Source organism: Triturus cristatus, chromosome 5_1 (assembly GCF_964204655.1).
Source record: "Triturus cristatus chromosome 5_1, aTriCri1.1, whole genome shotgun sequence".
Taxonomy (NCBI): Eukaryota; Metazoa; Chordata; class Amphibia; order Caudata; family Salamandridae; genus Triturus; species Triturus cristatus.
In genome coordinates this window covers 736,489,978-736,513,416 of record NC_140587.1, presented here as the reverse complement: position 1 = coordinate 736,513,416, position 23,439 = coordinate 736,489,978, and positions in this window count along the sequence as shown.

Here is a 23,439-nt window from a genome sequence, read left to right as displayed (position 1 = left end):
TGGGACGTGGGGAAACAAAAAGTTAAATCTTGATGTAATTGAAGCGTTGCAGTGTTGGGCGCACTATGTTCAGTTTAAATAAAGACTTGAAACCTCTTGAGTCCCCACATTACGTTCCAACCTGATGAGCGCAAGTCCGCCGGGTCGTGGGCTGATTGCAATGAATCAGTGACCTCTGTGAAGTCACAAACTGCTGGCTGGCAGCGTCCCTGGCTTGTTCCGCACTCAGGAGGTGGGCTGTCGCATGTCAATACCTTGACTGAAGAAAAAGCTGCTTGCGCAAGAACCAGTAAAGCAGACAGGCAACTTGATGGAACAGGGCCCTTAACGTGTCTCTGGTTGACACAAATATACACATATACACACACACACACACATATATATATATATATATATATATATATATATATATATATATATATAATTTTTTTTGAAAATATATTTAATATCCCCCTCGTTCCCTTCTTCCTGGAACACAAAGGGCACAGAGCACAACTTGGTGCAATTATACCGAATTCGTGACAGTCTGCCATTAAGCGTTTCGGCTTGAGAAGGCCTTGATCACATGACGTGACACAATGATATATATATAGGTCCCCCTTTGTTACCTCACTGCCACGATTTGCATGGCGGGCTTACTCCATGAAAACTGTGGTGGTGATGAAACTCCTAATATGCTTGGCTGTACCGCAGTGTCACGACCAGCATATTAGGGGCCTCAGACAGCTGAATGACTGACAGGAATAGCAGATCCCTGGTGGCAGCAGTGGTACCATGGCGGTTGGGACCACCCTACATGTAATAGGGTGGTTGGTCCATCGGACCACCAAACTCATAATAAGGCCCAACAATATTTTCAAACATGTGCACGTGTTTGTGCACATGTTTGCAAATATATAGTTTTTCTAGATGGCCCCACCTGTTTTAATATGTGACCTAATGTATGTCCCCATCCCCCTCTTAAAATTCACCTCTAGAGATGCCACTGACAAAAAAGTAAATTTGGCATAGGAAAAAAAATGTTAAACATTGTTAAACCGCATTAGAGATTGCTTGCTGACCTAGCCCAACAAGTTACCATGGCTTGAGTTACCAATGCGGGGACCCATATCTAAGATATTGCTGGTATCTCTGCACTAGTTTCCAAGCATCAGGAATTGCTTTTCCCAGGATAGGAAATAAACAACAGGTTCTGGAATTACTGAGCTAAACACCACAGGTTTTTCCCAAATTTGGTGTTTTTTCAACACATATTTTTCACCAGCCATGAACAGGCAAAACTGTCAGTGGAAATCGGTTTTGAAAGGTGTGTTTCTGCTATGGGCATTGCTAATCCTGGATGCATGTCTGTTTGTGGTTTGCTTGGAAGGTTGTTGGCTCCTGGGTCACTCCAAGAAAGAACTGAGGGACATATTTCAAGGATGCCAGGCAACACAGCGCAGCACCCAAAGTTGTTGCTCTGTGTGACAAGGATAGAGCAAGAGAGTGCCATATCTACAGAGATATGGCACTCTCCTCCTCTCTCCCTAGTTGCAGTGCACAATCAGGCAGTCGGGCGCTAAGTACACTCCTTTGCACCATTGTCCAAGGGTGTCTTATTGAGTCTAGCATAGGTTTTGTACTGGGAGGGTACCCTTCCAGCACAAAATACTATGCCTAGGCACTTTTTAATACTTTTCCTACTTTGTAGGTGTGCTGCACAGTGCAGCACACATGCAAAGCTAAAAAAGAAAGGAGAAATAAAGTATTTATCTTTTTAATGGTTGCTTCAAAGTGGCATTGTTTTTTGGTGCAAAACCCTGTATACTATGGTTAGTGCATTGAGTTTTAAGTCAAAATGCCTGGGTGGTAGCATGGGAATGCCCATGTACCACCCACGGAATGCCTCACTGATGCAGAGCAATGCAAAGCAGCACTGGGCCCTTCTTTCGTTACTTTTTCCTTACAAACAAAGGCAAATAGCTATTTGCTTTGGTTTGTAAATCCTGAAAAGGATTTTGTGTTGGGTCTACATTATAAAAGTAACTCAAACCTGATACAAAACCTTTATAATGAGGATGTTATATTTTAGGACTCATACGTCTTTTATGTTCCACAAACATAATATATAACAAAAACAAACACAAAAAATAATAGTACACAGACAGTTCAGTAACTTAAATATCAAGACTACAAAGATTCCTCTTTTCAGAAGACCATGTCTCTGAGAATGCTTTTATTCTTATTTTACAGCAGTCTGTGCAGCAGCTCCACAAGCTCCAATGTCTTTATCGTCAAATTCGAAATGATTTCCTCCTTTGTGTCTTAGGTGCTTTATCATGAAAAGTGTCCAGAAGTACAATGGACATGTGTCTGCTTTTCATGCTCTGGGGGCACTTTCGTTTTAAAGAAGGGGTTGCAGATGCTCTTCTGTAATACAGATAGCATTGGTGCTAAATGTGTGCCGCCTCGATCATAAGGGTGTGTACTCTCATTTGTATGGAGGCGTAGCCCCATGCCAAAAAGGGAACACTTTGTCTTTGCACCTGTGCTATACTTCAAAGAGGCTGTCAGAAGCATCCCTTGGAAGGGCAAAAAGGTGTGCCCCAGGGACACCCCTACAGTTATCTTCCTGATAGCTGGTGCAATCACTCACTGAACCTGCCTCTCTTCTTTTGAAATGCAAGTGAGTTGCTGCCTGCACAATGAAAGGGGGTCCAGAGGCACAGGGAATAGAACATTCAAGGGCAGATTCATTATTATTTGAAACAACATGGGGCAGAAAGAAAACTTGCTAAGCTGCACTGCATTGCATGAAATGGAGTTGCAAAAATGCCTAATATTTAGAAAGATACAGAGTATTTCTGCTCTCTCCTTGCACTAGCACACTGTGTGCTGCCCAGTACCAATGCAAGCACCCTTGCACAATAGGGGACACTTTTCTGCACAAAAACAATCCTTAGAAGCATATTTCTCCTTCCATGTATGCAGCATAATTCAGCACATATGAAAAGGGGAAGTAACAAGGACAAATAAAGATAGTAAAGCTATGTCTTGTAGGCACCTTATTTTACAAGTCTTTAAAAATCTGAGTTTGCGTCAAAATACATGTGTGGATGCATGGGAAAGCCCATGCTTCATCCATGTAACGCCTACTTGATTCAAAGTAATGGAAGGCAACGCTGTTCACTGAGTTGCTTTAATTTGTATTTACTGAATCACACAAAGTGACTTTGTATTGCTTACTGAATGACTAATAATTTTGCATCAGGGCTGCACCACGAAAGTGACGCCACTCAAATGCGAAATCATAGTCAATCAGGGCCCCAGCGTATAAAAGAAAACAGACACTTGGGATAGCACAGAGAAGTCTAAGTTTAAGTCATCTTTAAAGCAAAAATATACAGCAAGCATCAAAATAATCAATGGCAAAATACTAAAACAATGTGTTGTGATGTATGACATGTAGTCGAGGAGTAATTTTTGAAGATTATTTTTTAAGTCTTACTTACAGGTTACCATCCATGTAAAGCAGCCCCACCAGGAGCAGCCGGCCTGCTGCTCAGCCCAACTTCAACTGTCACACTTCACAACACAGGCACCCAAACATTCCATTAATCGCCTTCACACCAACATTCCACTCAGAACACTCACACTGGCTGAGCAGCTAGGAGCCAGGTAACATAGGAGATGCATGTAATAACTAAGCAGGATATAACATGTCCTCCCCTTTATAAACAGAAAATAAAATTAAAATGCTATGTGGAAAAAACTATTCATAAAGGTGTACACATGAAGGAAAATCGTTCAGAGCCCAGGGATGCAAGATGGAACAAAACATCTGAGGAGGAACTAAACAGTAAAGAAAGCAGAGAGGATGAATAATATGATACACAAGAAATATCACCCATCCGCCCCCATTATAAAAAACAGAGTAAAATGTAGAAACACTGTTATCTAAAACGTCAAAAGAAACAAGCCAGCTGACAAGGAAAAACTCAAAAGCACTAAGAGAGAAGCTGATAAAGTTAAGGACACGTGAAAGCTTAGCAGTGTTGGCGCCCATCCCAAAATAGGGCAAAACTATTTTTAGAATGTAGCCATGGATGACACGCACCCCGAGAGTTCTGTCCCTAATGCAAAGGGAACAAAAGAAAAATGTAGACACAGGAGAACTGAACACCATCCATCATGTAGGGAAAAGAAAACAAAACTGTGAAAATGGGACTAAAACCCATCTTGACACCCCACATGTAGGGGTCAAAAACATGCAGAAATGGGACTGTAACCCATAAAGACATCCCTCATGTAAGGGTTTATACTGTAAACTGCATAGATGGGAATGGCACCCAATTAGCCACCCCTCATGCAAGGGTCCGAAAATAATAGAAATGGGACTTTAACCCTAATCTATTGTGCTTTGCACATGTGGGTTTGTATCTTGTCACCTAAATTATGTTGTGATGTCTGGCAAATAGCCGATGAGTATCTTTGAAGATTCTTTATTAAGTCTTAGTTACAGGTTAGCATCCATGTAAAGCAGCCCTACCAGGAGCAGCCTGCCTGCTGCTCATCCCATTTCTAACTGTCACACCTCACCACACAGGCACCCACACATTCCATTCATCTCCATCACACCAGCATTCAAATCAGAACACTCACACTGGCTGAGCAGCTAGGAGCAAGGTAGCATAGGAGATGCATTAATACCTAAGCAATGAACCAGAGCTTCAACCATAGTCGGTTGAAACTTATAATGCTGAGATGCATAACATTTACAGATAAATATATAATTTTTTTCTTTTAATGCAAACTAATGAGCATGTTGATGAATATAAATGGCCAAGAGGCACTAATGAGCAAATGCCAAGAGCTTCTTCTAAGAATAATGCGAAAAACCCTTGAGCATTAGATACAACTTTCTCCATTAAAATAGCTGGCTTCACTATTTTCTGCTCAATACTTCCAGAATTAGGCTACACTTACTAGAGTGGCTGAGATAAAATGTGCAATGTACAACATGAAACAAAAAAGTAGTACATTTAAAATATGTGTGAATGTGCAATAATGGGAAGGCTTTAGAGGGCTTTAAGAAAGAATAACAACACTGAAATTATTAGTATAGTTTGATATGTAACATCTAGGTTCACAAGTGTAATAGAGGCCTAGAAGTAAACCCAGTTCTGGGGTGAAATTATGGCATAACGATGATAGGCACATTACAGGGAAGTGAAAGCTGCAGCTTTGAATGATGGGGTGGAAAGGTTCTTGAGTTTTTGATAAATATTTTGTTATGGCTCTAGAATGTCTTTTAAAGAAAGAGCAGCACACATTATTCTTCACAGCATGAAAGGAGAAAATTGTGAGTGTGTACATATTGCTGAAGGCATTGGCATGGACCGAGTACCAAGTACATAAGTAGATGTATGCATGACACTCATGGTTGGCTGCTAGTATGAGCAGTTCCTAGAAGGTTTTTATTGGTTGAAATTGCAAAGCTGGTATTGATTAGGGGTGTGACAACATTTGTGCAGAGATCATGTATATTTTTGTTTGAACATTTTAACTGAATTTTACAGGTACAAAATACAAAACACGCTGGTAGGGCCAATGTCTGTAGTAAACATTAATAGAGTATGGTTTTATAAAGGAGAAAGGGGAAGGGGGAGAAAAGAAAGGCATCAGAGAGGAGTCCCTGCAAAAAGAAGAACCAGTCATCTGTTACGTTCCAGAACAGGCAAGCATCCTAGATCACCTTAGGAAGAGCCAGGAGCATAGACCTACAAGCAGTGGGTGTTCCCTGTGCATCTCAGCCCAGCGCAAAAAGGTCTTAAGTGTTGAACACCATGAACCAGATGATCCATAGACAGTTCAGCGTCTTGATGGTGGTGAAGGGGTACAAGTGATTCTGAGACTGATGGGGGTGAAGTGGTTTTCCATTTTCTAAGAAGACAGATCTTGGCCGGTGCCAATAAAGAAAAGCCATCCATCTCCTCTCCTGGGCAGGCAAATCATCCATATCCTCGAAGATATGCAACAGCATCAAACCAATGGTCTAAGATAAGTGCCGCTGCCCTGCTTGAAACTCTTATTGCCTCTTTTTAAAACAATTGATTGCGTGCAACTTACAAATTGAGTTGCTGCACTGTGTTTAAAAATGAATTGCTGAGCAATTTACCGCGCTGTTGTTCTCCTGTGCTATCGGCTCGTCTCACTTCCTGGTAGAATGCCCAATCAGGGCGCCAATCAGCGAGGAGGTGGAGAAGCTAAGACTGACTATGGCTATTAATGCCGGTAGCAGCGCGGGAGCAGACACTCTAAGATAGGTGCCGCTGCACTGCTTGAAACTCTTATTGCCTCTTTTTAAAACAATTGATTGCGTGAAACTTACAAATTGAATTGCTGCACTGTTTTTAAAAATGAATTGTTGAGAAATTTACTGCGCTATTGTTCTCCTGCTTTATCGGCTTGACTCACTTCTTGGTAGAACGCCCAATCAGGGCACCAATCAGTGAGGAGGGGGAGGAGCTAAGGCTGACTACAGCTATTAAAGCCAGTAGCAACGCGGAAGTCTAGCGGACGCAACAACGGCACGCCGAAGGCATGCCAAAAGCAAGCCAGTCTGCGCCCGTCCGCGGCCGACCGGGACAAGGGGCAAGTCACTATGTCCAAATCATAACTTATTCTTCTACCGAACTAAAACTGCTCCACTCAAATGACTTGGCATCTAACCCTCTCACGCGTGCTAGCATGGCCAGAAACGGGATAATGGAAAAGAGATCATCCTTTCCTGAAATCCGTCACCCTAACCATCCTGTAAGCTGCACTGAGCTCCAGGATAGAAAGAAAAATCAGGCCCTATCAGTTATCTATCTTAACACCCGTTCTATGGTAAAACACCAACTGGATATACATCACCTGCTGGTGACTGAAAAACCGGATAATCCGTTGTTAACAGAAACCTGGCTATCACAGGACTCCACCCCTGATATTTTAGCAGCTCTGCCTAGTGACTTTCACATCCTCCAAGCCAACCGCCCTCAGTTGAAAGTGGGGGGTGGAGTAGCAGCTATAATACACCAGGATTTTAAATTCACAACACTAACTCCTCTTGACTTACCACTAGTAGACAACCTGGTGATCAAACTGGAATCTGTTTCTGCCCCTTTGGTCTGTGTCTTATTTTATAGACCACCCCAGAGCATGCCACTGTTCCCACAGTCCTTGAGTGAACAGATGTCACATTTAATAACAAACCTTGCAAAAATATTGTTGATTGGTGATTTTAATTACTGGGCCAACGAAACATCAGGTGGTCCTCATTCAGCTGCACAAGTGGATTTACTCTCGGGGCTCAATCTCAATCAGCATATTACCACTGCCACACATATTAAAGGGCACATACTTGACCAGGCATGGTCAGCCAACCTGGCAATGACCAATCCAGCGGTCACTCCCGGTATATGGTCCGATCATCATGTAATCAAATTTGCTATTAATAATCTCACCAGGTCTAAAACATCCTTACCTGATGTTGGATCAGTTAGGAGTTGGAACATTTGATAAAAATCAATTCTTCGAGACACTGACCAACACAATTCCACCTATCCAATCTTTCATCAACCAGAGTGAGAAAGACCTATCGGACAGGCTATTGACAGCTAGCAATAAACATGCCCCACTTAGGACACAACTTCGAGCGCGTCGCCATGAGGCCCAGAGATGGTTTTCTTCTGATTTAAAGAAATTAAAACTAGCTCTGCGACAAGCTGAAAGGAGGCGGAGAAGTAAATACTTGCCCGATGATAAAAGCACCTACTTAGCAGCACTTAGAAATTACAAAAAGACTATCCTGGCCACAAAAGCTGCATATTTCTCCTCAAAAATTGTCACCTACTCAAATGGGTCAAAAGAAATCTTCTCGATAGTTAATGAACTATCTAACCCCGACAGAGTGACACTAAAATCCACACCCTCGCAGACACTATGTGATTCCCTAAACAACTTCTTCATCGATAAAATCAAAGCCATTAAAGCTAGTATCCCTATATGCTTGAGCCCTGCATGTCCAACAATACCTAGGAATTCCTGTATTCTGGAACAGATTCCAGTAATAAGTCAAGAAATATTTTCGTACTTGTTGATAAAAGTAAAATCTGGCTCACCTAGGTATTGCTGCCCCCCTTGGCGGCCTTTACTGCTCTCCCTGGTCCAGCTATGTCCCTTTTAAGCGGGTTAGTGTCCCAGGGTTATGTACCTGATACCTTTAAGGAGGCTGCTGTCATCCCCCTCCTGAAGAAGCCAGGGGCAGACCCTAAAATTCTAACCAACTACCGCCCTATTTCATTGTTACCTTACCTGGCCACACTGCTCGAAGCCCATGTGACCAGAAGTCTATCTGCCTTTCTGGAGCAGTCCGATTATCTGGACGCACATCAAGCAGGGTTCCGTCCAGCCCACTCCACAGAGTCAGTTATATTGACAGTATTGGACACCCTTCGGGAGAAGGCTGATAGGGGTTCTCTGCAGGACTTGATGCTGCTGGACCTTTCTGTTGTATTTGACACGGTCGACCACAATATCCTGGTCGACCATGTCAAGGAAGCAGGAATTCAAGGCTCAGCTATTTAATGGATCCGTTCCTTTCTAGGAAACCGATTTCAGGAGGTCTGCCTAGGCCAGTTTACAACCCTCAAGATGAAAACTACATGTGGTGTTCCTCAGGGCTCCTCACTTTCCCCTCACTTGTTCAACTTATACCTTCTCCCTCTGATCCACGCCCTGAAAGAAAGGAAAGTTCACACCTTGAATATGCGGACGATTTCCAACTGGCGTTCTCCATCGGTAACACTCCTACATCCATCCCTGAATTCCAGACTACGATGCTGTTCATCCGCGACTGGATGAACAGCAATCATCTGAAGTTAAATCCAGATAAAACAGAAGTGATCCTAACAGGAGGACCTTTAAACCCTTGGAGTCCCCGGTTCTGGCCTAAAGAGCTGGGACAGCCCCCTACTCCCTCTATATCTGCCAAAACACTGGGGGTCATAATTAATAATGACCTCACAATGAAAACTCAAATAGGATCTGTAATCTCAACGTGCTTTTTGCAGCTGAGAACAATAAGGAAAATTAGGAGGTTCCTTACACAGGAAGCAAAAATACAGGCAGCCCTTGCTATGGTGATATCCCATATAGATTTCGCCAATTCTCTATATTTTGGCATTCCCGCTTATCTCACCCACCGTCTTCAACTGGTACAGCATCAGGCAGCTAGACTGATTCTTCAGGAAAACAGGCGTCAACATGTCATGTTCTGAGGAAGCTGCACTGGCTGCCCATAACTCAGAGATGTGCCTTTAAGGTGGGATGCATTATCTTTAAGTCTCTGAATGGTAGAAGCCCCAAATTCATTGACAGTCTTATTGAAAGATACACTCCAACCCGCAACCTGCGATCTGCCCATATGCATTTCCTGACTATACCTTCCTTCAAACTGAAACGTTTTGGTGGAACAAGGTTCGCCATACTAGGCCCCAGATACTGAACTCCCTGCCTCTAGAAATCAGATCCTGCACAGACCTCATGAGTTTTCGAAGGCTCCTTAAGACATGGCTATTTAGACAGGCATACGAGTAACATATCGGGACTGGAACCCTTAGAGTAGCGCCATGAAACCAATCTGGTGTACATGCGCTTTACAAATAAAGTATGACATAACATAATATGGTCGGTTAGACGCTCACAGAAAGAGCAGGGTGCATGCTGCTCTAGACATCGGGCCAGAAGAGCTCTAGAACAGGATAGGACAATAGGATGTAAATAATGTTGTTGTCAGACTGGTCACATCGCCAGCAGCATGAGGTAGTAATGAGAAAACGATCTTCCCTGAAGAGGAGACCAGTACTAGTCATGAAGTATTTCGAAATAATGACATTTAAGGTAGCCCTCTTTAAGACCCTGATTGTAAGGTGAAAGGATCTCTGTCTAGGTGTTCTCCTTGAATTCCTTCTGGCATTTTTGGACCAAGGGGACTGCAGATGAATAACACAAGCTCTCAAACTCACCTCCTTCCTCAAGTGATCTCTCTGAGAAAGCTTTTCCTGTGCATCTGCACATTTTCAAATTAGCTCCCTAATAGTGTCCACTGCTCTGGGCAATCTATTTGATGGTATCCATGGATCTAGCGACTCTCCTCTTTCCCCTGGGCCAATACTTTGAGGTCCCTGGGGTCTGGATAATCAAGGCTCTGTATCTGAATGCAACCCTGCTGGTCTTCTCCCTGCCAGTCTCTCAACTTACCTGAAAGGACATCTGTATGTAAAAAGAGGTCGAAGTGGTGGGATCTATGGGAACCGACATGCCTATGCTTTTTAAATTGAAATAAAACAGTTCTCAAACTTATTATAAAAACAATGGGCAGTGGATGCTGACCTTGAGCTGCCTCTGGCAATAAAGATGGTGTAGAGAAACAAACTTTCTCACCAGAGTACCTGCCTGCTATGTGAAACAAATCCAAATGTGTACAAATGGTTAATCACCAAATGCAAGGCCGCTTAGGAGTCAATATTGGCTTTAGTTGATGGAATCACTTGAAGCTCCATGGTAACAAAGATTTATTTATTTTGAGAGGTCACATAAAGGTCTGCAATGTATCTTTTTATTGGATACATATAAAAAAGTTTTTACTAGGAACAGTCTTATTATGTATTACTAAAATATGTAGTTTGAAAGCAATTATTTTATCTTAAACATTAATCATTTTGCAACAGCCTTTCTTATACTGTGTGATATACCTTTTTTATATAATGCCTACATGTTCACAGTGCTTTCTGTTGCAGGCTGGGCTCTCGAGGCACTCTGGGTCTGATTCAGATAGATCATCCTCACTCGCGACTGAGGCCCTGCAGTTGTGGGGTAGTCTCCACACTCAGGGTGGCATCTCGGCAGTGAGAATTATAGGTTTGTAATGAGAATTCTCATTGTGGAGATTTTCCCCCGAATTTGAAGACTCCTCCACGACTGTGGGGCCTCTGCACACGAGTGTGGAGGCCCTTTGTGAATCAGGCCCTATAAATCGACAAGTCACTAGCACTCACTGCACCAACCAGAATTCAATTCTATGACTCTCTGGTCACACACACTGGCATCAGCAGTGAATGCAGTAACCAACTGATGTTTCATAACATAAAAGAGTGGATTTCCCACCAATTAATTTAACTTGAATGTATTTATCGTTTAAGGTGTGTGGGTTACTTTTTAGGCAGGAGCCCGAAAACAAAAAACTAGTTAAAGAATATTTTGTTGATTTTAGGCATGTTTTTGACCCTCTCACTGTACTCACTGACCCTCACCCTAAGGGCACTCATGATCACAGTTTACATGCTATTTTTATGCACTTCAAGTGCTGAAAATGGGCTAAATACCCAAAGTCATACTTACAGGTCAACCTTATTTACAAGTGTTGCAGAGGCATTTGAAAACCCCTAGGAATACATCCATTGACCCCAGGGGGGTGCACCCCAGAGTTTAGAGACCTTTGGTGTAGAGTGGTGCATCTAACAACAAGGTTATACCCATCCTGGGCACCCATAACTGACACATAATGAGGTGTTAAAAGTCTATGAATGTCTGGTATCCGCCCGACTAAAGGACTATTCAGGAATGGGCAAAATGGCCGACATCACCTAAAGGCTTCCCAACCCTTAACAACAGAGTATGCAGTCCCACCCCTCTCACTACAATCCACCCAACAGAAATATGTGTGGAAGGTTAATTAGAAGCCTCTTACTAGCCAAAATGTGTTGAAATATCTAAAGGAGCCCTGTCTCCACTCCCCTCACATCAGTGTCTAGGTCTCTTAGCTCCCTCTGCAAGAATCTAAGCAATACACATTAACTGCCTGGTAGTACAGTCTTCACCCACAATCTTGTGCAAGGCTGGCCATGGGGCTGCCAAAATGGATCCCATTGGCCTCCATTACTCTGGCTCCCCACACACACCATGCATGCACTACACTAAGCACACGCACAACACACTTTAACATGGTCTTAAGAAGTTAACACTAGAAACTAGGCAAGTGCCTAGAAGTGGAACTCTACATGGGTTGGCCTGTAGCCGCTCCAGTGACCCAGATAAAAAGGTCTGGTCACTCTTATAATCCTTAAAACACAGTATGCCACAACCACTCACTCTACGTGCTAAACTCAATGACAGGAACAGTGGTTCTCTATCGTAAATGAAGGCAGCCATTGTGCTCTCCTTCAGGTCACACAACAAGTCCAGGGCCTTTCATCATGAGGGACAAGTGTAGGCCTTTGTGCGCATGCTGATTAGCGTGACCCAATGGTCAAAAATAAAAAGGATACCAGATAATGCAGTCAGGCACGTAGGGAATGGGCACACAACTGTTATGCATGAATGACTTGATCCACACAGGCAAGCATATTCCCAGACCTTTGGCTGATATCACCATCACTCACTATGATGGAAGATGGTGCTTTGATGCGCCATGTTTAGATGCTGGTGTGACCCAGAACGCCACTAATGAGCAAAGTAAAGACTGTCATTTTGTATGCACGTGGCTGTGCTCTCTGTGCCTCTCCTTGAGTGTTGATCAAGGTGCTTTGTCTAAGACTGCATTCCCTAACAAAGCACCCTCTGTTCACCTTCAACTTTGGACGTCACAATTCTGACCCTGCAGGCCATTACCTGCGTACCATTTCACAAATCTATCTCACCTACCTCAGCTGTAGCTTGAGTGTGTCTCCCTCCATCTGTTTATCCTTAAGTACAATAAATATCATTGAGTTGCACTACTGGTAGCAGCGTCCATGTGCTTAATACGCTGAATGTAGCATAGGTGATGTTGTAGTTAACGCATCTTATTTAATCAGTTTCCTCTTCCAGGCTGATATTTTGCTTAGATGCCACCCAATAATTGTCAAGAGCATACAATCGTTGGCTCATATCAAACCATTTTATAATATGGGTTCACAGCTATAGGTTTGTAATGCAGAGACGTTGACATAGTCGGTAATGCATTGTCATAGGCTCATTGTGGCTGTAAATGCTCTTGGAAATACATATCCTAATTCTAAACGATTGTGCTTGTAAGTAATTTTTAAATGCTCTGAAAGTAATCCGACAGCAAAGGGATGATTATCGAGCCTGGGTCCATAGATCTAAGCATTTTGAGCTTCAGAACAAAATAACTGCCCATGTAATTTGAAGAGCTGTCCAGACTGTGAAAAGCTTTTTAAAAGGACATTAAATAAAGCGCTCACCATTGCCTGCTACTGATATCTTTCATGGTCGCCCACACCTTTACTAATAGCTTAAACGGTTTGTGATTGTGGGATCTAATTAATACCCCAGGAAACTGAAATGCAGAGGTCTCCATGTATATACTTAGCCACATTTCATATGAAATTGACTTTATATAAATTAGAGGGTAGGTTCATGAAGTAATGCAATTTCCAACAGCACATTCTCAATGCTGCCTCAAAACACAGGGCTTCTGGTAAGCAGAACCATAATACACGCAGGGCCGGCTCTAGGGCGGTGCGATCGGTGCCACCGCACCGGGCGCTGGCTTGGGGTGGGGGCGCCCTGTTTGCAAATATATTTTCGTTTTAAAAGCACCTGCTGGCACGTTCCTTGCTTCCAGCAATTTTCAGCCATCAATAAAAACGTCAATATCACTCCAGTTCCAGCTGGAGAGAGATCAGAGGTGCCTCTAGTTGACGTTTTAACTCATCCTAAGGTAGTGCAGTTGGTTAATATGCTTGTTGCAAAGAATGTGTACAATGCAGATCACAAAGTGAATAAAATGTAAATAGGTCAGTCGGTTACTGCCTGTGTCCCAGGGATCCTTTAGTTACTTGCAGTTTATAAGTTAAAATCCTGATATAGTATAGTGAGCTATTAACTTTCATCAAAGAGCTGCATGGAAACTCCCAGATATATATCAGAGTTATGTGTCTTTTTGCCCTGTCTATCATTCTCCTAAACTTGCAAAAAGGATTCATTTGGGTAGAAATCAGTTCTTATTATTAAAGAGAACCCCAAACAATGATGTTATTTTTTAAATTCAGAATTTGTGCTTTTCCAGACCAAGGACTCTTAAACTATCCTGCCTACCAGTATGGATGACATGTGACTCCTACACCTTGTAGTCCTCTGTCTTATGTAACATTTCCTATACACTTATTTACACATGTATGATTGTCTCTAAGTCAATGTGTGTATAATTTAAAGTGCTCTGACACTGTGCACTGGTATCAGTGGCGGTATAAAACTAAATCAGTCAGAGAGAGAGTGGTTATAGAGACTTGAGAAGCACTGTTAAATGGTGGTAGTTAGAGAATCCGTGGTAGATGTGGTCATTGTGGGGAACCAACTTGGGGGCATATTATCAAGCCAGGCGATAAAATTATCGCTGCTTTAGCGGCAGAAAACTGACGCTAAAACGGCGATAATGGGCTTTATAATATGCTCTATGGAATTCCAATTGAAGCCCATGTTAAATGTGAAGGACATCTAACATGGGCTTCAATTGGAATTCCATAGAGCATATTATCAAGCCCATTATCGCCGTTTTAGCGGCAGTTTTCTGCCGCTAAAGCGGCAATAATTTTATCGCCTGGCTTGATAATATGCCCCAAACTTTGGGGCATATTAACAAGGATGGCGTTAACATTATCGCCGGTTTAGCGGCAGAAAACTGCCGCAAAACCGGCGATAATGGGCTTGATAATATGCTCTGGAGAATTCGCATAGAAGCCCATGTTCACACCAGAACATGGGCTTCTATGGGAGTTCCATAGAGCATACTATCAAGCCCATTATCGCCGGTTTTGCGGCAGTTTTCTGCCGCTAAACCGGCTATAATTTTTAACGCCGTCCTTGATAATATGCCCCAATGTTGCACAGGGCGCCACCAGTGCTAAAGCCGGCCCTGAATACACGGGCACCAAGGCAAATGGTGCAAAGCGGTGTCACGGCCACACAAGTCATATTTCATATTGTAATGTTATATAATGGCAATGTAGAATAACACTATGAAGGCAGTGCTTAATTTGTATGTAAAAAAAACATAAGTGCCCGGGCTCTCGGAGGGAGATCACTGCAGCTTACACCACAGATTGTGCCTGCTGTGCTGCCAATGGCACACTTTAACATGCACTGACGAAGTTAGCACTAGAAACTAGACAAGTGCCAAGTGAAACTCTACTCTAGCCCCCCTCTGCCCCCTCACCTTAAGTACTTGGACAAAAGGCAGAACACAATAGTTCCACTGATCAGGGAATTCACAAGTAAAATGCACTAAATAATACTATTATGTAAAATCGAGGTCAATAGAAAAATAAAACTTTGGACATCATTCTCACACGATTGCTCATTTCATCTACAGATTACAACACTGAACATTAAAGTTCAATTAGAATAGGGACTGGAATTGTTTTCCACAACAACCTGGTCATTCCAATCTACTTAAAGTTCTGGACTCTAGCAAAGTCGGGCACGCCCCATTTTTGTGTTTGCACCGGAATTCGATTCATATTTGCACAACATTTCTGAATAATTTTTCTGGGTGAAAATTAATGCAGGTGTTACCTTGAGGAATATCTGCAAGAAAACAGGCCAAAGCTAGAAGAACCATGGGGCATATTAACAAGGGCTTTATCTCCGCTTTTTTGGCTTTAAAAGCCACAGAAGCGGAGATAAAAATATCGCCCTATCAACAACAGGGTGCTAACATGCAAAATCGCATGTTAGCACCCTTTTTCACTACGCTTCCCTTTGCATCGCTAATGAGATGCAAAGTGGGCGTTCCAGAGCAAAATAAAAGGAGAATAGCGACGTTTCTCCCATTATCAAGCTTCACGCTAACCCTGTTAGAGACAAAAAAAGCAGCGCTAACCATGGTTAACGCTGCTTTTCAACGTCTGCTAATTTTCAGACTTAGCCATGTAATCCAAGTCCACCATGGGCTATCATCAAGGATATCCCTAGCCTTGTAGTTTTATCGCTGCATTACCAGCGATAACCTCCCAAAATGCCGCTATTGCTGGATTTTTTATCGCCTAGGCGGTTAGCGTTGTTAATAACGCGATAACCAGGCGATATTATCCAACGATAGCGGGCGTTAAAAAAATTAACGCTAAGCGCCCTTAGTGTTAATTTTCCCTGTTCCTTGTTAATATGCCCCCATGTGATTTTTTATTTCTGTAAAACCAGTCCCTTGTGTTAACCTCTCCTTTCGACCAAGACGGCTAAAATTTGGGAGGTTTAGTCCCTCGTTTGAGAAATAGCAACTTGTAGTCGAGGTATTTCCTTGGGTAATTCCACGGCCTCCAAATGACGTCTGTATGTGTGCGCTTGGATTATATATTATGCTCCTTTTAGCACAAAAAAGCAATCCATTTGGGACATTTTCAACGACCAATAATCAACAATGATACAAACAAAAGGATAATTTAGGAAGTTATTTAGGGAGTATCCGACGAGCCGAAGCCAGCTGCCTTGGAAGAAAAAGAAACTGATGACACTGTCACAGAAGAATAAACTTCAAGAATGCGGCGATATTGCATCCTAACGTCCTAGCAATCATTTATTACTTCCATGGATCTGCAAAGTGCAGGCTATTACATCATGTCATGACAAAGCAAGAGAATAAACAACTGTTGTTGTGGTCAACTCTAAATTAGCCAGAAAGTGCCACCTTGTGGCAGACTGTCACAAGCGCCGGTGTTGACAATTAAGTGCTGGTGCAGAGCGCCAGAAACCACGGGCTCAAAATAAGGACTGTGTGAAGGTGATAAAAATTTGACCTTAGCCCTATCTGAAGTAATAGAAATAGATATCAATTTAGTGCATGTGTTTGCCCCAGGCATGGAGCTGCATTGCAGCACATTATTCTTTGCCTATTTTTAGATTTACTTCTTCAGATTGTAAGGTTTTGTATGAATAGCAGGTCCTGCAAAAGGACATAGAAGCCTAGTGTTCTTAGCAGGCTTCTGTGTCAGGTCCTCTGATGTTTGTGGGCAATGATACACGATGCACATCAGGGTCAGACTGTCCTGTAGGGGGATCAGGCTGTGCCCAATGGGCTGGTGCGACAGGTCAGTATGTGGGCCGATTACTGATTCTTTGTGGGAATGTTTGATAAACAAATGTTATTGTTTTTGTACATGGAATAAACTTTCAACATATCTCCATTTGAGAAATGTCAAATACCCAGAAGACTACCCAGCTCTCTTCTTCATAGGCCATAATATTCCCACTATTTCTCCTGCACTTTTTTATATTTCAGAGAGCAACAGTGTTTAGCTATGTCCCTGATAGCAGGTACATCCCAATACCCAGTAAAGTTCAATACCCTCTGGTTCCCCTGAAGTCATCAATTTTTTCCAACAGAATTCTGGCTGATGGTTCCACTTGGTCACCCAGCACAAGGGTAAATAATTCAAATATTTCCCTCCAGCATTGTTTGATCAGGGATCCATCCCAGACTAAATGGAAAAATTGAGCCTCTTCTGCTTGACAGTGGGGGCATGCAGTCGTCACCAGTCTGTTGGCTCGCCACAGCCTAAGTGGTGTGAGATAGGTATGAGAAGGTAATTGAGTTGTATCAATCTAAATCTGGATAGGATGACCAGAGTTCTAGGTGACATGCATGTGTCCCTTCTGTCGGGGCTATCTAGGGGACCCAGTCACGTCTCCTAATGAGACTTTAGGGCATCAAGAGATCATGTAGAGTGTATAACAAAGAATTTGCAAATTTGTGAAATCCCCGTTTCCGTCAAATGGCCCAAAAGGAGTTGGGCCGCCAAGGGATTGAAGTTGGGTACTTTAATGAGGGAGTCCTGAAATGAGTAAAGTGCGTGCCTTATCTGTAAGTATTGGGACTTATGTAAAGAAATCTCTGCTTGGAGTTCTTGGAAAAATCTGATATGGGAGTTGCACCAGATGTCTCTCAGAATCGGAAAGCCAATAAGGTCCCACTTCCCAAATCCGTTGAATTCCACAGTGTGTTTCAACCATGTACCTATCCAGAGTGGGGTCTCAATGGTGATCCTTCAGTCTCAACCAGTCCTCCTCAGCACTGCTCACCAAGACCAAAGAATGATATTGGTGACTTCTGGTAGGACCTGAGGGATTGGGTCTCCATAAAGATATCCAAATAAATTCTTGTAACCCATCTGTGTTACTGCAAAGTGATATGCCGGATCACACCAGGCTCTCCTCAGCCAGTCCTTTACTACTGAGAGATGGTATGCCCAGTAGTGCAGTTGTTTGTTTGCCATGTCCAGCTCTCCATCATGTGGCGATGAGACACATTTGTCATAAGCTAGTCAGGATGGTTGATTGGCCCGTAGGATGGACCTGGCTTTAGTGAAAAGCGTCTGAAACCAGTGTTGGCATATCCACAGGGGAAACATCTGAATTATATACAGTAGACAAGGTGGCAAAATCATTTTAAACAATGCTAACCTGCCCATTATGTTCAGAGGGAGTTCATCCCAGTTGGTTAGTTACACCGTCAGGCTATAACATGAGAGTTTTAAAATAAAAGTCGATTTCAATGGAGGATCCAAAGCTATATAGACCTTGAGATATGGCAAGCTGAAGTTGAGCCAATTCACGATCATGTTATCACCTCTCAGAGGGGATCAGAAAGGACATAGACCAATTGACTTTAAGGGCAGAAGCTCCACCATAAAGGGCCAGCAGTTACATTAGTCAGAGACCCACTTAAGGGAGGGGGGGAGTCGAGAGTGGAATAGAAAGATGTCATCCACATAGAGCGCTATTCAGTCTTCTAGTTCTATCCCCCAATAGAATCTCGATCTCTGTGCATCTCATTTGATCTAAATTCCTAATGGCTCTATAACCAGGGCAAATCAGAGAGGGGATAAGGGGCAACCTTGCCTGTGCCCTGTTTGATAGGGAAAGGGGAGACGGAGCCCTATTGATTCAGACCTGAGCTCTTAGCCAGGCATACAGGATTCAGACATATGATTGAAAGCTGGTCCCAAAGTCAATTTTCATCAGTATGTCTCCCAGAAAGGTCTAGTCAAATGAATCAATGGTCTTCTCAAAGTCCACCAGCATCAATGCAGTGGGCTCTTTCAATTCAGAAAGCTGTGCTAGGACCATCTGGACTCTACAGATGCAGAGTTGTGTACTTTGTTGTGGCAGGAACACACACTTGTCTGGAGGGACCAGTTGTGGGAGCAGTGGTCAGAGTCTGTTGGCAAAGTCTCTGGCATGAATTTTAAGCTTGGTAATAATTTAGGATATCGGTCAGTAGGACGCACACTGCACATGAAAGCCCCGATTTGTGCAGTCCCACTATAGTGGCGATGTTTAGTTCCTGAGGAAAGTGCCCCTTTGCAATTGCTTCCTGGTAAATGGACAGGAGAGGACTCAATAAGAGTGGCGAGAGGCAGCAGTAGTATTAGGGATACTGTCTGGGCTGGTGGAGTTTTGACAGATTGCATATCTGCCAGGGCTTCTTGAAGTTCTTTCACACAGTCTATGTTCGACGCTCCAGAGGACTCAGCAATGGAAGATTAAGATCCCTGCTAAGTGGTGTGGAGATTTTGGAGACTTTCTGCTTGGGTCTCTCACGTGCTGTATGTAAGTTTCGATAATATTCCACAAAGGTATTTGATATTTTTGCGGCTTTTCATCGATGCTCCCCGTTATCTTTTTCAATCAAGAAAAATAAGCGGAAGGCAAGATCTTTCATGTGAGCCAGTAGATCAGCTTGCCAGCTTTACCACCCCATTCATATACTTTACACATCAATGCCAGCCAGCATTGTTGAGCCTCTTCTAGGGTCAATTGCTTATGCGTTGTTCAGTTGGTTTCTAGGCATCTTGTGTCTGTTCAGTGGGACAGTTTCAGTGTAACTGCTCCAGGGTCACAATGTTAGCTTCCAGTGTCACTATTTGCTGATATTTCATCATCTCTTATCCCTAGAGAAATAAGCATGATATGCCTCTTATGGTGGTCTTTCCAACTTCCCACAGCACCCTGTGTCAAGTCACTAAATCTTTGTTTAGTGCAAAGTATCCTTGCAGTCTTTGTGTTCATGCCTTAGTGAATTTCTCATTTGTGAGATGCCAAGAATTTGAGTCTCCACATTGGCCCTGGACTGTGGCCGCTGAAGCCGAATCAAACCATGATGAGCGTGTACTCTGAAATTTCCCTTAGTGGTATAATAGAGTCAGTTGTGAGAACTATGGGAGAGGCAGGGAGGAGAAGCAGGTTGATGTGTGAGTGTTACTTGTCCGCTGCTGATAAATGTGTGTATTGCCGTTTGCATGGCAGTCATGTCCGCCATGGATCACAGAGTCCCAGTCTAACCACCCAGTGTTTCAGTCCCCCTCCCTCACTTAATCACTGTGTCCCATGGAATCCATTACTAGATTTAGAACATCATTAAAGTCCCCTCCCATCATGGTAATTCCATGGGATAGTTCTGTAATTACATCTTGTAGTTTCTCCAATGTAGCTTTAACCAGGTGGGATTTAGACACTCAACAGATGGATAGACTGCCCTTGAATGATGCATGTGATATTACTTTTAGTTTTGCAAGGAACAATAGCATGCATAGGATTACTCTTGATGCCCTCAGGGAAGCCCACAAAGTATTGATTACAGCGTCTTCTAGACGTTCTTCCACGTTTTAGGAGGGGTGGCAAGGTGGGACACAGTAGAAGTGAGTACCTGAACCTTTTCTTCCAATTCTGAGATGCGTTCCTCCATTTCCATGACTCTGTTCGCTACTCCCCATAGAAATCTGTCATAGCAAAGAAACCTCGAAGCCGACATCTCCTATCTTGGACTCAAGGGCTGAGCGAGATGATTAGTTAGCCTGTAGAATTGTGTCACGACCACCCTGCCCCTGGGTATGGATGTGCTGAGGGGCAGTCTAGGGCCCTCTCAGGACCCCGAGGTTGGGGCTGTGAATTTATCAATTTTGCTTTGGGCCTGTGATGATAAAGGTTTGTTGCAACCTGTGACACAGGTCACGTATTTGAGAGGTGGCGAGAGAGAAGACCGAAAGATCTGCAATTACTCCGGACAAAGGTCTCACCTCCATGATGCACCCAGCCCATTTGCACCGCTATATGGGATAGCAAGCAGCATGTGCAGCCATGGTGTGAACTCTGAGATTTGTCACAGAGCCTTCTTCCCCAAGGTCCAGTAGTCTAGCAGATCAGGTACTTCTTCTAATCTCCCCCCAGGGGACAGGAGAGCTTCATGGAGCAGTCATTTCCACTAGGGGAGCTCAAGATAATCAGTCCCCTCTACATCCAGGGCAAGTCTCCGGGGAGATGAGTGGCAGGTCGATCAGGGCCAGCACTCTTCACCACCGCCCAGTGAGCCCAAGGGCCTAGTCCATGTGTATTGGCCAATATCTGGGATTATGGAAAGCAGCTGCAGTTATGAGCGGGTACGGGCAGGAATATGAGGGCCCGGTTGGCTGAACTCAGATGGCTCAGTAAGGCTTCACCTCCCGGGCACCACTGTTATCTGCAGGTCTGGAGGTCTGCTGTCCGCATGGCCAGAAAAACAGTTCCAGGGCCAAGACCCAAGTACCGCTACCACAATTGGCTCCAGGGGTTTACCCAGTGGGGCAGGGGGTGAAACAAAGGACCCACGTTTTAGCCATTGGTCGGCCATAAGATTGTAGCAGGAATCCGAAACAGGTGGGAGGGCCTCGGTAGCCACGGCCCAAATCATCACTTCAGGGCTGGTGCCTGAGTGCCATCACGGCCATGGGCTCCCAGGTGTATACGGGAAGGAGGAGTGCGGAGAAGGGGAAGAAAAAGTTACCCAAGTCGTCAGCTGTGTGTCGATTGTAGAGATGTGGCAGCCACGTCATGGCATGGGCCATCTTTCCAGCTCAATGCGGTGCTGGTCCGCCCTCTTTTAGTCTCCAACTCAGGCCAGCTTGGTCCCGTTCATGCCCTGATCTCAGCACTCAAACAGGTCAGAACCAAAGCAGATGGACATAGGAAATCAGTAACGGACGGGGTCTGGTTTGGACCCCCAAAGTCTATGCCACCAGCACCCAGGATCGAGCAGCATTCTACTAGCACCTGGGTGCTCACTCGGTTGTGTCCACCATTATGGCCTGATTGGCCCCATGTAGCCCAACCAACTCTCATATAAAATGCACCTGCCCATTTCATACCACATATCCTGCACATTTTAATCCAGGATTGCATAGTGTCACCACAATTTGAGTGCAGTGCATATGCTCTTCTGCATAATGAATCCAACCATTAAAGGTAAGGGAGGGGCCAATTAAAAATATTGTTAACAACTCAATTAAAATTGACAGAATACAAAGATTACATAGAAAAGCATTTAAAAAGTTCTCATTAACTTGATCACAGGATCCAAAAATGTGGGTGACAGTTGGATCAAATGTTGTGCAGTGTGTGATCATTGTTGATTATGCCAGCTTTTGACCATTTAAACAATTTGACTGTCGAAGACAAAGTAATTTTGTGCCACTCTCCTCTTCTGGCAAATACCACATTTGTTTCTTGTGTGTCAAGTTAAATACCACCATACAGAACATAGTACTTTCTTGCCCTATAACCAAACTTTATTGTGAGGCATTTTCTACAGTAGCTGGGACAGTCATGGTTACTAGCTAGTGTCCTTGGTGGATTCTGTCGTTTATAGTCACATAGACGTGCCAGGCATACTATTGCACCGGAATTGGATAGGAGAGAATTGACATTGTTCACTTGACTTTTCAATAGCTACTTAGGCATGCAGTAAATGCTTCGCTAGGATGTATACTGCCATCACATACAATCAAATAAATGTTGAGCCAGAGTTGTGAGTAATGAAAAGGCAAGGTGGTTGATCAATAGTTTAGCTTGTTGGTTTCCTGTCAACAACTGTGGTACACTTAGCCCCTCCTACCCACTGGCAATGAGAATATCCCCTGGACAACCATGACTGTGGAGGGTCCTCCATCAAATAATCTTTCTTATCCATGGAAGTAACCTCTGTAGGGAGACGTTATGTGGATATATTGTCACTAAATGCAGGCCTGTGAAAGGTACAACCAAAGTGGGAGAGCAATATTCAATTTATGCAATAGTTAAGCCTAAAAACAGCAGATCCAGTGGTGGAACTAGAGTAGCTCCCACCTTCAGACATACTCCTTGGAGGATATTTCAGAGAGAATGATTTGCCCTCTGAAGCTGTGAATGGGATCTGCCCTTTTTAGAAACGTTTACATTACCTTCTTTAAATCAGGCTTCAGGATTCTCCTTAAATGTTTTAAGAAAGTTAATTAAAATAATGGGCAACAATAAGAATTGTAGGTTTTGGGTCAGAGGCATTGCACCGAACATAATTATAGTGCTTAGGAATTGTATTCACAAGTGCAAGGTTTTATACCAAAATCTGTA